A 12,912-nucleotide genomic window follows, 5' to 3' on the forward strand; every position below is an offset into this window, starting at 1 on the left:
TAATGTTGTGTGATTTCCCTGTACGAGATGAGAATGTCCCGGGAGCTAGGAAGGCCGTGGTTGGTCTCCAACGAAGGGCCTGCTCGGGTGGTCATAGCTCGAGCTTCTCGGTTGGCCGCCTCGTTGGCACCTATTCCTGTATGGGCGGGGACCCACAACAAGACCACGGGGTGAGGAGGGGGTTTTCGGAGTAGAATTTGGAGGGCAATTTTGGATATCCGGCCAGCTTGGAAATTTCTGATTGCGGATTGTGAATCTGACAGGATGGTGTCTGGACAGGGGTCTCGGGCTAGGGCGAGGGATATGGCCGCCTCCTCTGCCGCTGTGGCTGAACTCGTGAGGACAGTGAGGGAGTCCTGAGGTGTGCTATCCTCGGAGAGCGCTACTATGGAGAATGCAGATCGGGAGGGGTAGCTAGCAGCGTCTACGTAGATGGTATGAGGTGAGGGGGGGGTGCAGGCGTTGCAGGTTCGCTGCGCGTGCAGCACGTCTGGCCGCATGGAATGTGGGGTGAGAGTTGCGAGGTAGTGGCTTAATTCTTATGAGTTGGCGAAATTCTCTAGGGATGGGGACGGAGGATGGGGGGAGGATAGGGGTTGAGATGGAAAGTCGAGCGAGTATGGAACGCCCAGTGTGGGTGCGGGCCAGTCGGTGGATTTGGGCCGTGCGGTGAGCTTCGATGAGTTCAGACGTGGTGTTATGTACACCAAGCTGAAGGAGGCGGTCGGTAGGGGCATTTGGTGGAAGTAAAAGAGCAGCCCTATAGACTTTGCGGAGAAGGCAGTCCGATTTGGCTTTGTCTGATACGTTGAGCCTGCAGTATGGGAGGTGGTACGTGAACCTGCTAATTACGAAAGCATGGAGCAGCCGAAGTCGCTCGGGCTCCGTGAGGCCGTGGTGCCAAGATGTAATACGTCTGAGGAGTCCTATGGTCTGAAGTGTGTGTGAGCGGAGTCGTTGAAAGGTGAGCGTATTGCCGCGGTTAGCTTGTATAGTGATGCCAAGTATACGTATGGAGGGGACGATAGGCACTCGTGTGTTGTCAATCCAGACGGTGATGGGGGGCGCAGTGGGTGGGCGTGGGCGGGTGGGATGTAGGATGAGAAGTTCTGATTTGTGCGGTGAACATGATAGACCGATTGTGCGGGCGACTGTACTCACAGTTTCTGCTCCTAGCTGCAGCGTCTCTTCGATGTGTGCATCACTGCTACTGGTCATCCAGAGGGTGATGTCATCGGCGTATACAGAAGTGTGTTGGTTGGGGATAGTTAGTAGGGCGGTGGCCACAGGGATCATAGCGAGGTTAAAGAGAAGGGGGGATATAACCGAACCCTGAGGTGTGCCGACTGGTGGTAGGGGGAAGAGGTCTGAGGTAAGGGGCCCTAGGCGAAGGGTTGCTGTGCGGTTACTGAGAAAGGAGGCGACATAGTAGTAAGTGCGAGATCCCAGGTTGAGGGAATTTAGAGACCGTAGGATGGCTGCGTGAGAGACGTTGTCGAATGCTTTGTGCAAGTCGAGGGCTAGGATAGCCGCACTGTCGCTCTTGGATGGGGAAAGAAGTAGGTCATTGTGCAGTTGAAGGTGGGTTTCCTGAATGGAGAGGCCGGGGCGGAAGCCGGTGAGGTTGTGTGGGAGAAGGTCATGATCTTCTAGGTAGGTTGTGAGGCGGCTTGTGATAATGTGCTCAAGGAGTTTTCCTAGACACGACGTGAGGGATATCGGTCTGAGGTGTTCGATTTTGACGGGTTTATTGGGCTTCGGTATCAGGGAGATGTCGGCATGGCGCCAGGAATTGGGGAGGGTACCAGATCGCCAGTGGTGGTTGAACAGGTTCAAGATGGTGTCTAGGGTGCATCCGTCTAGGTTACGTAGGAGTTTATTAGTTATGTTATCTGCTCCGGGGGCTGTTTGGCGCCGAAGTTCTATGATGGCATGTTCGATCTCTGCGATGGTGATGTCGGCGTCGAGGGTGGTGTTAGGCAAGCCCGCGTATGTACCCGTAGGAGTACAGGTGGTACTGAGGGGGATGTATTGGGGCCGGAGTTCGGAGATCAGCTGGGCTGCGGTACCAGGGTATGTGTGGATAAGGGAATGAATGCGGGATGATGTGTAGTCTTTGGTAGTGGTGGGGTCGAGTAAATGTCGTAGTAGCGCCCACGTGCGCTTCATGGAGAGCCCACCGCGCATATCGTCGCATATTTGGTACCAGTGAGCTCGGGTGAGTGCTGCTGCGTGTTCTTGAATTTGTGTTTGGAGGTACGCAAGCTTGCGGCGCAGGACACGTCTGTGTTTGCGGGTGCGCCACCTACGCTCGATGCTACGATATGCTTCCAAAAGATGCGTCATTCGGGTGTCGGCAAGGGCAGGGTGTATTTCGGGGTCGACGGGGGTGTCATAGGAAGTCTTGACGCGGATTATTTTTGCGAGCCAGCCGTTTAAGTCCGATTCAGAAAAGGTTTCGGGAGGTGGCAGTTCGGCACATTCGGCGCGAAAGGCGTCCCAGTCCGTGACGTGGTGAGGGGTGATCGGAGATGATAGCCGATGAGAAAGCTGAAGTGTCGTTTGGATGATGTAGTGGTCGCTTCCCAGATGGTTGGGGGTGGGTAGCCAGGTGGTGTGTGGGAGGTGTCTGGTGAGTGTTAGGCCTGGGGTCGTGTCTCGTTGGGCGCTGTTGCCGATGCGGGTGGGGGTGTGTGGGTCGGTTTCGAGGGTGAGGCGGAGGGATTGGATTGCTTCCCAAAGTAGGCGCCCTTTGCGGGTGGTGTGGCTGGTGTGTGCATTAAAGTCGCCTAGTATGAGGAGGGGGTTTTTGTTGGCGACGTGGAGGGCTGCTTTGAAGAGGGGGTGGAAGTTGTGTGTGTGTTCTTTGGGGGCGCTATAAATATTGAGGATGTACAAAATGGGCTGGGGGGGTTTGGGTGGATAAACGGCGATTAGCACATGTGGAATAGGAGAGGTGGGAAGGGTGATGATAGCTGTGTGGAGGTTGCGGTGAACCAGAGTGGCGATAGATGGGAAATCGGGTGATTGAAATGATTGAAACCCAGGGAGTTTGACTTTAGTAGAAGGGCCTGTTTCTTGGAGCGCGATGACTACCGGAGGCGTGGGCAGGGTGGATAAGAGGGTCTGTAGGACTGCTCTTTTGTGGGCGAAGCCCCTGCAATTCCACTGCCAAATGTGGCAGGCTTCATATATCTTCTTCCAAGTCATCGTCATCAGGGAGAGGGGCAAAGTGGGTGGGGTCAGAGACTGACGGGGCGAATTTGGAAGGTAGTAGTTCCTTCATGCATGTAAGGAGTTCCGTATGGATGGAAGTAATTGAGTCTTGCATTGCTGTCTGGTTGGCTACGATGGTTTGGTGGAGGTTTAGGTACTCTTGTCGTTGTGTCTCAAGAGCTTGTGCTAGATGAAGGGGAATTTTGTCTGACTTGTCGTAACCCTCTTCTGGCGAAAGGGCTTTGCGTTTGACAGGTGGCGTTTGGGTGGGGACGGTGGTTGGGTCGAGGTTGGGCTCGTGGGGGGGGGGAGTGGAGGGGGTTGGGATTGGCTGGGTTGTTGCTGGCGGAGTAGTGCGTTTTCTTGTCGAAGGCGGGTGACCTCTGCTCGAAGTGATTGGATTTCCTTGATGAGTGCTTCATATTGTGAGGGGATGGTGGGTGTGGTAGTTGTGTTTGCGAGAGGGAGGGTTGAGAGAGGTAGCAGACCCGGGAGCTCACCTGAGTTGAAGTGCAGCTGGTGGGTCCTGCTGTTGATGTGAGGACTTGGCTGTAGGTCTTCGATGAGTGGGAAGGGGTGAGGGGTGCCGTGCCGGATGCAGTTGGGGAGTTTTTGGCTCGGTCCGACTGGGAATTCCGGTATAGGGATGGTTTCTGGGTGCGCCGCGGCTGGAACCTTTTGGCGCAGCCTGTTGTTCCTGTGCTGTGGCCTTCTCCGCAGAGAATGCATGACGGCTTGCAGGGGTGCTGTTCTGCCGGGTTGGTGGTGCCGCAAGTGGTGCAGCGTGGGGTAGGTGGCAGGTTTGGGCAAACGTTTCTCCTGTGACCGGGGGTCCAGCAGTTAAAACATGCTTCAGACTTGCGTTTGAAGGGGTAGCAGCGGAGGAGAGCGGCTCTGTAGCGTACCCAGTAAGGAACCAGGGTGCCGTTGAAAAGTATTTGAACAAGGTGAGTGTTGTGCAGGCGCTTGACGTCGAGGATTTGCAGAGCCGGGTTGTAGTCCACAAGACTGCGTAGGATGGTGTCCGGGTCGTCAGAGGGCGGTACGTCAAAGAGCACGCCGACGGTGGTGTTGTCGGGGGGAGGTATATGGTTGGCCAGGGGATACGTGGCGTCTTGATAGCGCAGGGAGGAGAGGGCAAGGTATTTATGGGCTCTTTCTTCCGAAGGAGTGCTGAGTATGATGAAGTTGGAACGGTGGTGTATTCGCAGTTGGTCTTCCGGCGTACGGGGTACCTGCGCCTGTTCTTGGATTATATCAGCGAGGTATGGTGCAGAGATGGTGTTGAGCGCCAGGCCTCCTTGAGGGCGGAGTATGATCTTGATGTCGTCTGCAGGAAGGGGCTCAGCTGGCTGCGGGGGCTTTGGGGTGGGTCGGCGTTTGCGGCGATGTGGCGGCGGTGCACCGCCGCTGGTGACGTTGGGGCTTTGCGTGGTGGGGGAGTTAGGGGTAGGATGGCCTTGGTGCGCGAGCTGTTTGCGTCGGATGCGTACCCAGCCCGGCTCGTCGAGGACGGCCGGGTCGATGGGCTGGCCTTCTACGACGCATTCCATAGCGGCCGCCATCGCTGCGCTTGTCGGGGAGGCGAGCGAGCGCGCCAGGGAACGCGGGGCGATGCGGTGTTAGGCGAGCGCAGCTGGCGCGGCAGACGCCGCCGCTGCTGGCGGGCCGGGGTCTTTCCAGGTAGCGTTAGGCTTAGCGTCAGGCGAAAACGTGTTCCCACAAGAATCGGGTCGAATCTTGGGCTTGGGTGATCGGGGCTCACCTTGAATGGTATGAGGTGAAAGCGGACGTCTAGAAGAAGATCGTGGGGCGGGATTTGGGCGGCTGGCACGCTGCGGTAGGCTCATAGAGCTTCCGAAGCAGGAGCGTAGCGAACCCGAGTCCGCACAGGTCGGCCACCTGGTGGGGATCAAAATAACAAATGATCCGTGAGGTGCACGAGCGTGTTTAGCTTCCAGCAACCAAAGCACAATTTCCCCGCTGTCACTGGTGTACGGAAGTTTTCATTTATTTGCCAATCCTGTATAGTACGCGGTGTATGCGAGGTTCCCTTAGGCATGCAGGCAAAAATCGAGCGATGGATAGCCACCCGACCATTCAGTGGCAGGTCCGGGAATTACAGAAGGAAATTCCAGTGCTTAGTCGAGGCATTTCATGAAAAACCAAAGTAAGCGCGGGCAATTCAACACCTCAGCGGGGGAACAATGGAAAGTACCGCAGCATACCTGCGTTCACATGCAATCACTTTTACTTTGTTCATAATTGCCATACAATTCGATAAACGATAAAAGTTGCGAATGGCCTGACTGCGCAGCTTCACCCTCGGTACGGGTCGGTGCTGAGATCTAGTTCGAGTATGACAAATATGAAAACGTGTTCCTCGTCTTGTCATAAACAAATTCGCGCGGTGCGCTATATAGGTGTAACCCCCCCTTTTTTTAAAAAAAGGCGTTCAATAGATTTCCTCCGGGGTTTTCGATTTCAAACACGAATATATTTGTATTAAACATTGGCAAAAGGTATGCCTCCTCTATATACTTTTCAACTGTGCAACACCACGAGGACAAAGAGGAAACAAACGAGCACAGTCCTCGTTTGTGCCCTCTTCCCGGAGTCCGTGCCCTGTTGCCAAGTTAAAATTCCTTCATGAATCCTTTTCATCTCGCCCAGCCCTGTCTGATTCTTATATTTCTTTAGTCATGTACAGACATTTTGCTGAACACTGAAGTATGATCAATGCAAGCATTGTGTCCCTGGCAGAAAGTCCACAGTGTAGCAGCAATTTATTCACGGCTCGGCTTCCAATTATTTCTAAAACTTCAGAGCTTTAGCTTTGACAGGAGTGTTATCAAGTGCAGCCGATCAACCTCCGCGCTGTGTCCTACGTGACAATTGAAGTGGAGCCAATGAACTTGTTCAACTGCAAAAATGTTGGGAACGGGAGCGGTGTTCTATAATCCGGCTGGCGGAGCGTTACCAAGCATGGAAAAGCGAAGAGGGTATCCAGTACACATCTGTAGTAGCGAATATGTGTAGATCCTTTCGGTCGCTGTCGTCGTTCAATAAACAAAGGAAAACAACAGGATTTCTTTATGCAGAAGTACAGAAGGTTACAGCGTTCTGTCTTACATGCTTTCAACGAACCAACTGGCCCCCCGCTCCCCTCCGCCGCGGTCCCTTCTTTCGAGGGAGAGGGGGCCGCGTTCCCCGGTGAAACAAGAACCACATGTGGCGCGCGCGCGGACCCCGCCGGTGGTCCCAGTTGACAGCCCCCGGCGGCGGCGGCGCGCGCTTTGCTTCGTCCATTCCCCGCTTCTGCGGGGTTTCTGTCTTCTTCGCGTTCTCAGACTGAATCGTCACAACACACTCCCCACCGAATGGGCTCAAGCACATTCCATCTCTAGCGGGTAAATGAGCTGTATTGGGCGCGTTAACATTACGCCGCGTGGCACTCTTACTGTGCACGAGCGCACTTTACCATCCCGTCCCTCAAAAACCTTTTCGATCCTTCCAAGCTTCCATAGCAAGCGCGGTGCCGGTTCCTTAATGAGCACCAGCTGGCCCACTCTGGGAGGTGGCGACTCCTTCCTGTCGGTAGCATAGGCGGATTTTAGCTCTCGCATGTACTCGGCTCCCCATGCCACCCAGAATTGGTTCAACAGGCGTTTTCGGCGCCTCCAGAGCACGCGGAGTGCCTCGGGCGTCGAAGCAGGCTGCTGCGCGACTTCCGTCGGCAGTGTAGTTAGCCGCCTCCCAGTGAGAAAGCTGGCCGGTGTGAGGGGGGTGCCCTCTCCCACGTCACTGTATACATACGTGAGGGGACGGGAATTTATCACCGCCTCCACTTCTGTCAAAATGGTGGCCACTTCGTGCCAGCCCAAAACTTTCCTCCCGATCACTTTCTTCAGTGCCCCTTTCACTGAACGCACCAGGCTTTCGTAAAAGCCTCCTCACCATGGTGCCCGCTCGACAATGACTTTCCACTCTATCGCGGCGCTAGAAAAGTGGTCGATCACGTCTGGATGTCGCAACACGTTCCACAGTTCGAGCAGTTCTTTGGTGGCGCGCTTGAATGTCAAAGCATTGTCAGAGTACACGACGCGACACAGCCCTCTCCGGGACACAAATCTGCGGAAAGCTAACAAAAAACTAGCAGTTGTCATGTCATGTACCAGTTCTAAATGCACAGCTCGCGTAACCGCACAGGTGAAAAGCACTATATAGGCCTTACGCGTGACACCATTGTCTCTAACATAAAGTGGGCCCGCAAAGTAAGTGCCGATCACCTCGAACGGATCTGCTCTGGTTGTCCGATCATCCGGCAGAGGTCCCGTTGGCGCGCACCACGGTGTAGCACTGAACGCTGACACGTCACACACGCACGCACCACCTTCTTCACGAGTTCTCTGCCTCGCAGAATCCAGTATTTCTCACGAAGCTGGACGACGGTGTCTCTCACTCCTGCGTGCAGAACCTGTCGGTGGGCGTCGATCGTCAGCAGCGTTGAATATCTGTGCTGTTTGGGCAAGACGACGGGGCTTCGCTCGTCGTAAGTCATGCTTGCCGAGTGAAGGCGGCTCTTGATCCGAAGCACTCCTTTGTCGTCGATGAAGGTGATGAAGTCTCGGAGGGGAGAATCACGTGAAGACTTGGTTCCTTCGGTCACACATTTGAGGTCAGCCGAGAACGCCGACTGCTGTGCCTTTCTCAGCCAGTGTGTTCGCGCTGCTTGGATCTCCGTCGCGGTCAAGGGTCCCGATCTTTTTTCCGTGTACTTCAGGTTGTGGAGGAAGCGGAAAATCCAAGCGGTCGTTCGGTTGACCTTGGACGCCGAGCTGAATCTGGAAATGCGAGCAGTTCCGCAGATGGCTCCGTGGCAATCTCTAACACATCAGCCCGTTGTTGCCGTTCCTCAAGGTGGTCTTGTGGGAGCTCAGTGCGTTTTTCTTTCGGCCAATCCGTCGCCGGCAATGACAACCATTCCGGCCCTCTCCACCAAAGATCCGATGACACCAGTTTCGATGCCCTCAAACCTCGTGTCATCAAGTCGGCAGGATTGTCCTTCCCAGGGCAGTGATGCCATGTCGCGTCCAGAGAATGGCTTTGGATTTCTTGCACGCGGTTTCGGACGAACAATTTCCATCTGCTCGGGTCTCCCGTTATCCAATGCAAGGTAATCGAGGAATCGGTCCAAAAGTGAACCTCGTTCACTTCGATCTCGAGGCACGTTTTGACGAACTTATACAGCCTCGCGGCTATCAAGCCGGCCATCAGCTCAAGCCTGGGCAAGGTGACCTCTTTCAGTGGCGCCACTCGGCCTTTTGCCAGAAGCAGTGTCGTCGTTGTGGCTCCAGTGTCGTCGATAGTTAAGAGGTAGACTACAGCTCCATAGGCCACCGTGCTGGCATCTGCGTAAATGTGCAGCGCTCGATGGGTCACGTTTCCCAAAAGCTCCGTGGCGTAATACCTCGGCACGCTGATTTCCTTCAGGTTCGCAAGCTCATCGCACCAAGCGATCCATTCCTTCAGTAGCTGCTCTGGCAGCACGTCATCCCATCGAAGGTTGCGTTTCCAGATCTCCTGAAAGAGGATTTTGGCCCTCACGACAAATGGTGACAGGAGTCCGAGAGGGTCGTATAATCTCGCTGTCGTCTGGAGAACGAAACGTTTTGTGTCTCCTCCGCGCTGTGCGAACTCGACCACTTGGTCCGGAGAAAAGGTCAGGCAGTCCTGCTTGGGTTTCCAAGTCATTCCCAGCACTTTCAGCACGTTCGCTACTTGGCCCAAGTTTCTTTCAACGCCGCCGTTCTCTTCAAACATTCCTGTTAGATCTGCACTATTTGAGCCCAACTTGTGGAGTATCATGCCTGCCAGCATGAATATTTCGTTCGCTTCGGCATACAGTCGCTTCGCCTCTGCCTCGCTGGCCGCCCCAGTCAACAAATCGTCAACGTACACCGATTTCCTTAGCGTCCGTGCAGTGCCTGGGTAGGGGCTCTCCATAGCTTGGAAATTGTGCTGAAGGGTAGCGACCAGCAAGAACGGACTTGCAGTCGTTCCAAAAGTCACCCTCGTCATTCGCCAAGTCTCGATTTCCGGAATTGGTTCATTTGGTCGTGGAGGGTCTTTGTACCAGAGGAATCGGAGCGCGTCACGATCCTCTTCACTCTGATTTGCAAGAAGGCCTTTTCCACATCCGCGACCAAAGCTATGGGATGTGTCCGGAAGTTCAGGAGCAAGGCGACCAGATCCGGATAAGGTTCGGGCCGCTTTCCAAGCTGTCGTTCAGAGATTTTGAGTTTGCACAGTGGGATGAAGCGTCAAATACAATCCTGAGCTTTGTGCTGCTGCTGTTTTCTCGTACTACAGCCTGGTGGGGCATGTAATACAGCACCTTCGCTGCTCCTTCATCGCTACCTTCGTCATCAACCCTTTCTGCTATTCCACTGTTCTGATAGAACCGAATTGCCTGATCGTACTCTTCGAGGAGACCTTTGTTTTTTGACAGTTTCTTCCTCACGTTCTCCATTCTGTTTAACGCCACCTGCTTGTTGTCGGCGAGCCTCACGTCAGCCTTCCAAGGGAGGGCAACTTCGTATCTGCCATTCGACTGAGTGATGCTGGCTTCAAAGTTTCGCCTAACATGTTCCCCCGGAGGGTCGTCATCCAAGGCGTCGGTGAGTCCCACACTTTCGAGTTCCCAAAAGTTCCTTCGAAGCGAGGAAGACTCGAGATCTGGCACCGTTGCCTTCAGCACGATCGCTTGGGAACAATTCATTCTGCTTGTGCGTGACCCCGTTCGTCCCTGGACTGCCCATCCGAATACGGATTCCACCGCAGTCAAACTTTCCGTCAGTCGGTGGATCCGTCCGGTCATCGCAGTCCAGTAGTGGTCGGATCCCAGCAGCAAGTCAACGTCTCGATCGCTCTGTCCACTCAAATCGTCCCCAACTGAGAGGCCAATCTCATCTAACTTGATCAGAATGGTTTCATCAGGGCTGGGAAGGTCGTGCTCACAGATCTTGGGCGTTTCTAGCGCGTCGATCTCAATTTTTTTGTCATTCAGTCGGCTTCTCAAGGTTACCAGAACCCTCCGAAAGGTGCGTTCTTTGCTTTCACCTCCGAACACGCCAACCGCCAGAATCTCCGTTCCGAGGAGTTTGCAGTTGAGTTCCCGTGACAGCTTTTCCGTTATGAAGGTGCGTTGGCTGCCGCTGTCAAACATTAGCCTGGCCAACTTCATCTGCCTGCCACTCTCAACCCATGCTGTTACGGTTTGCAATAGAACGGCTGGTCTCACGCTGCCCTTTTCTGTAGTCTGGAGACTGACGGGCTCGTTCGGATTCTTCTCTTTTTTCGCGTCGTCCGATCGGTCAGAGATTCGTTTAGGCGGAGTGTAATGCGGGTCACACATGCTGGTAGCGTGCCGGCCGTGACACTTGCCGCAACTCAGTACGCACATGCACATTCTCGCTGTATGATGCGGCATTGTGCACCTAAAACACCTCCTGCCTTGCTGCAACATGCGTTTCTCCTCTGTCAGACGGATTTCTTCGGTGCAGTCTTTTGTGGCATGCCTTTTTGAGTTGCACAGAAAGCATTCCATCCCTTTAACTGTGCCGTGCAGCGCGGCAGCTGATGGTTGTCGTGACTTCACAAACTGCTGTGGCTTCTTGTCACGTTCATGCGTAGGGAAGCGAGATGCAGGCTTACCAGTTCCGTCAGGTCGCTCGATGATGGACTTTTCCAGGGTCTCTACCTCGATGCGGAGAAAGTTCAAAAGGTCGCTCAGCATGCCGAGGTGCACCGGCTTTTTTGAAGTCTCGGAGCTGGTATCGCTGCTCGATGTTCCCGCAGAGCTGGCCTCTTCCGCATTCCTCGATGTCAGCTTTCTGTTGTAATCCAGGCTCAGGTCGGATGGAAGTGCGCGAAGTAGGCCGAGATGCAGCATGGCGCAGTACGACTCCTCTCCCACACCCAACGCCTTCAGGCCTTGGAGGTGAGCTTGGACGTTGTCGTACATACGGCGCAGTGCTCGGACGTTCCGTGGTGACGAGACCGGTGTTAGGTTCATCAGGCTGTCAATGTGGTCTTGGATGAGCGCAGCCTGGTTTCCAAACCTCTGCTGCAGGATGTCGATGGCGTCATCGTAGCACTCCGATGTTGGCTGCAGACCCGCAATTGCCGTTGCTCCGTCTCCGATCAGTGCAGCCCTCAGGTAATTGAACTTTTCCGACGGCGCCAAGTCCGAATTTTCATGAATGGCGGTTTCGAACTGCTCCCAAAAAGGCTGCCAATTCCTTCGGTTTCCGTTGAATTTTAGAAGCTCCAATTTTGGGAGTTTGACTTTTGCCGCTGTTGTCGTTGTTCTTATTGCGTTGCTGTCTTGTTCGGAGTTGCCACCACCTGAGTTATTGTTGCAGCTTCGTTTGACCCTGCCTTTCAGTCTCGCCAGGCAGGTTACGATCTTGTCACTATACTCGATGGCATGCGTGAACTCGTCTTCTGCGTCTTCGTCGGTTAGTAAAGGCTCAATAGCCGCGTTGACATCTTTCAGCTGAGCCTCCACAAGCAGCAGACGTTCGATCAGGACTTCAAGTTCCTCGACACTTGGCATAGGCAGCGGTAGCAGCTTTTCTGCCTCGCCAACGAGTCGACTTACTTGAGTCCGCAGAGTCTTTCGCTTCTTCTTTTGTAGCTCCATGCCGATGGTCGTTCACGTTCCACGGAGCAGTCGATCCCTGTTGCTCGCCGATGCACTCACAGTTCGGTCATCTTTCAAGATCCCGGGTTTCGGCACCAAAAATTTTGTAGTAGCGAATATGTGTACATCCTTTCGGTCGCTGTCGTCGTTCAATAAACACCACTACTCGTTCGAGTGCAAAGGAAAACAACAGGATTTCTTTATACAGAAGTACAGAAGGTTACAGCGTTCTGTCTTACATGCTTTCAACGAACCAACTGGCCCCCCGCTCCCCTCCGCCGCGGTCCCTTCTTTCGAGGGAGAGGGGGCCACGTTCCCCGGTGAAACAAGAACCATATGTGGCGCGCGCGCGGACCCCGCCGGTGGTCCCAGTTGACAGCCCGCGGCGGCGGCGGCGCGCGCTTTGCTTCGTCCATTCCCCGCTTCTGCAGGGTTTCTGTCTTCTTCGCGTTCTCAGACTGAATCGTCACAACATCAGCCGCCCGCTCTAAGAACGCCTCAACAAAATAACGCCTCAACTTATAAGCCAGATTTCGTGATTGAATAGCGAGAGTATCTGTAGAATTCAGAGTGCGGGGAAAATATATGTATTACCAGTATATGTAAACAAGTATTACCAGTTTTCCTGCGATTGTGATTCCTGGGCGGCGTCGGGTCAGAAAATAAATCCGAAAACATAGGTACAGTTAAGTGACACCTACAAAGCCGACTGAATGAACGTCCAATGCCGAGTTCTGAAACGTTTTTCTCCACGACCCCAGTTTGAGGAGCAGTATTCAGCATTTCCGCGAAATTAATTACACGCTTAAAACTTCGCTGACGTGTTCGATCACAAAATCCTTGAACATTAGATTTTCACAGAAATAACTGGGTACACATCTACGTAGCTTGTCGGAAGAGAATGCCGTAGCCAAGAAGCACTCTTAATACAGCTACAGACTAACGCACTACAATTTTGACGAAGCAGAACTAACAAGAGACGGGAAATT

This window comes from Haemaphysalis longicornis, unplaced genomic scaffold (assembly GCF_048455015.1).
Source record: "Haemaphysalis longicornis isolate Haplotype H1 unplaced genomic scaffold, Haemaphysalis longicornis Haplotype H1 scaffold_1, whole genome shotgun sequence".
Classification (NCBI taxonomy): Eukaryota; Metazoa; Arthropoda; class Arachnida; order Ixodida; family Ixodidae; genus Haemaphysalis; species Haemaphysalis longicornis.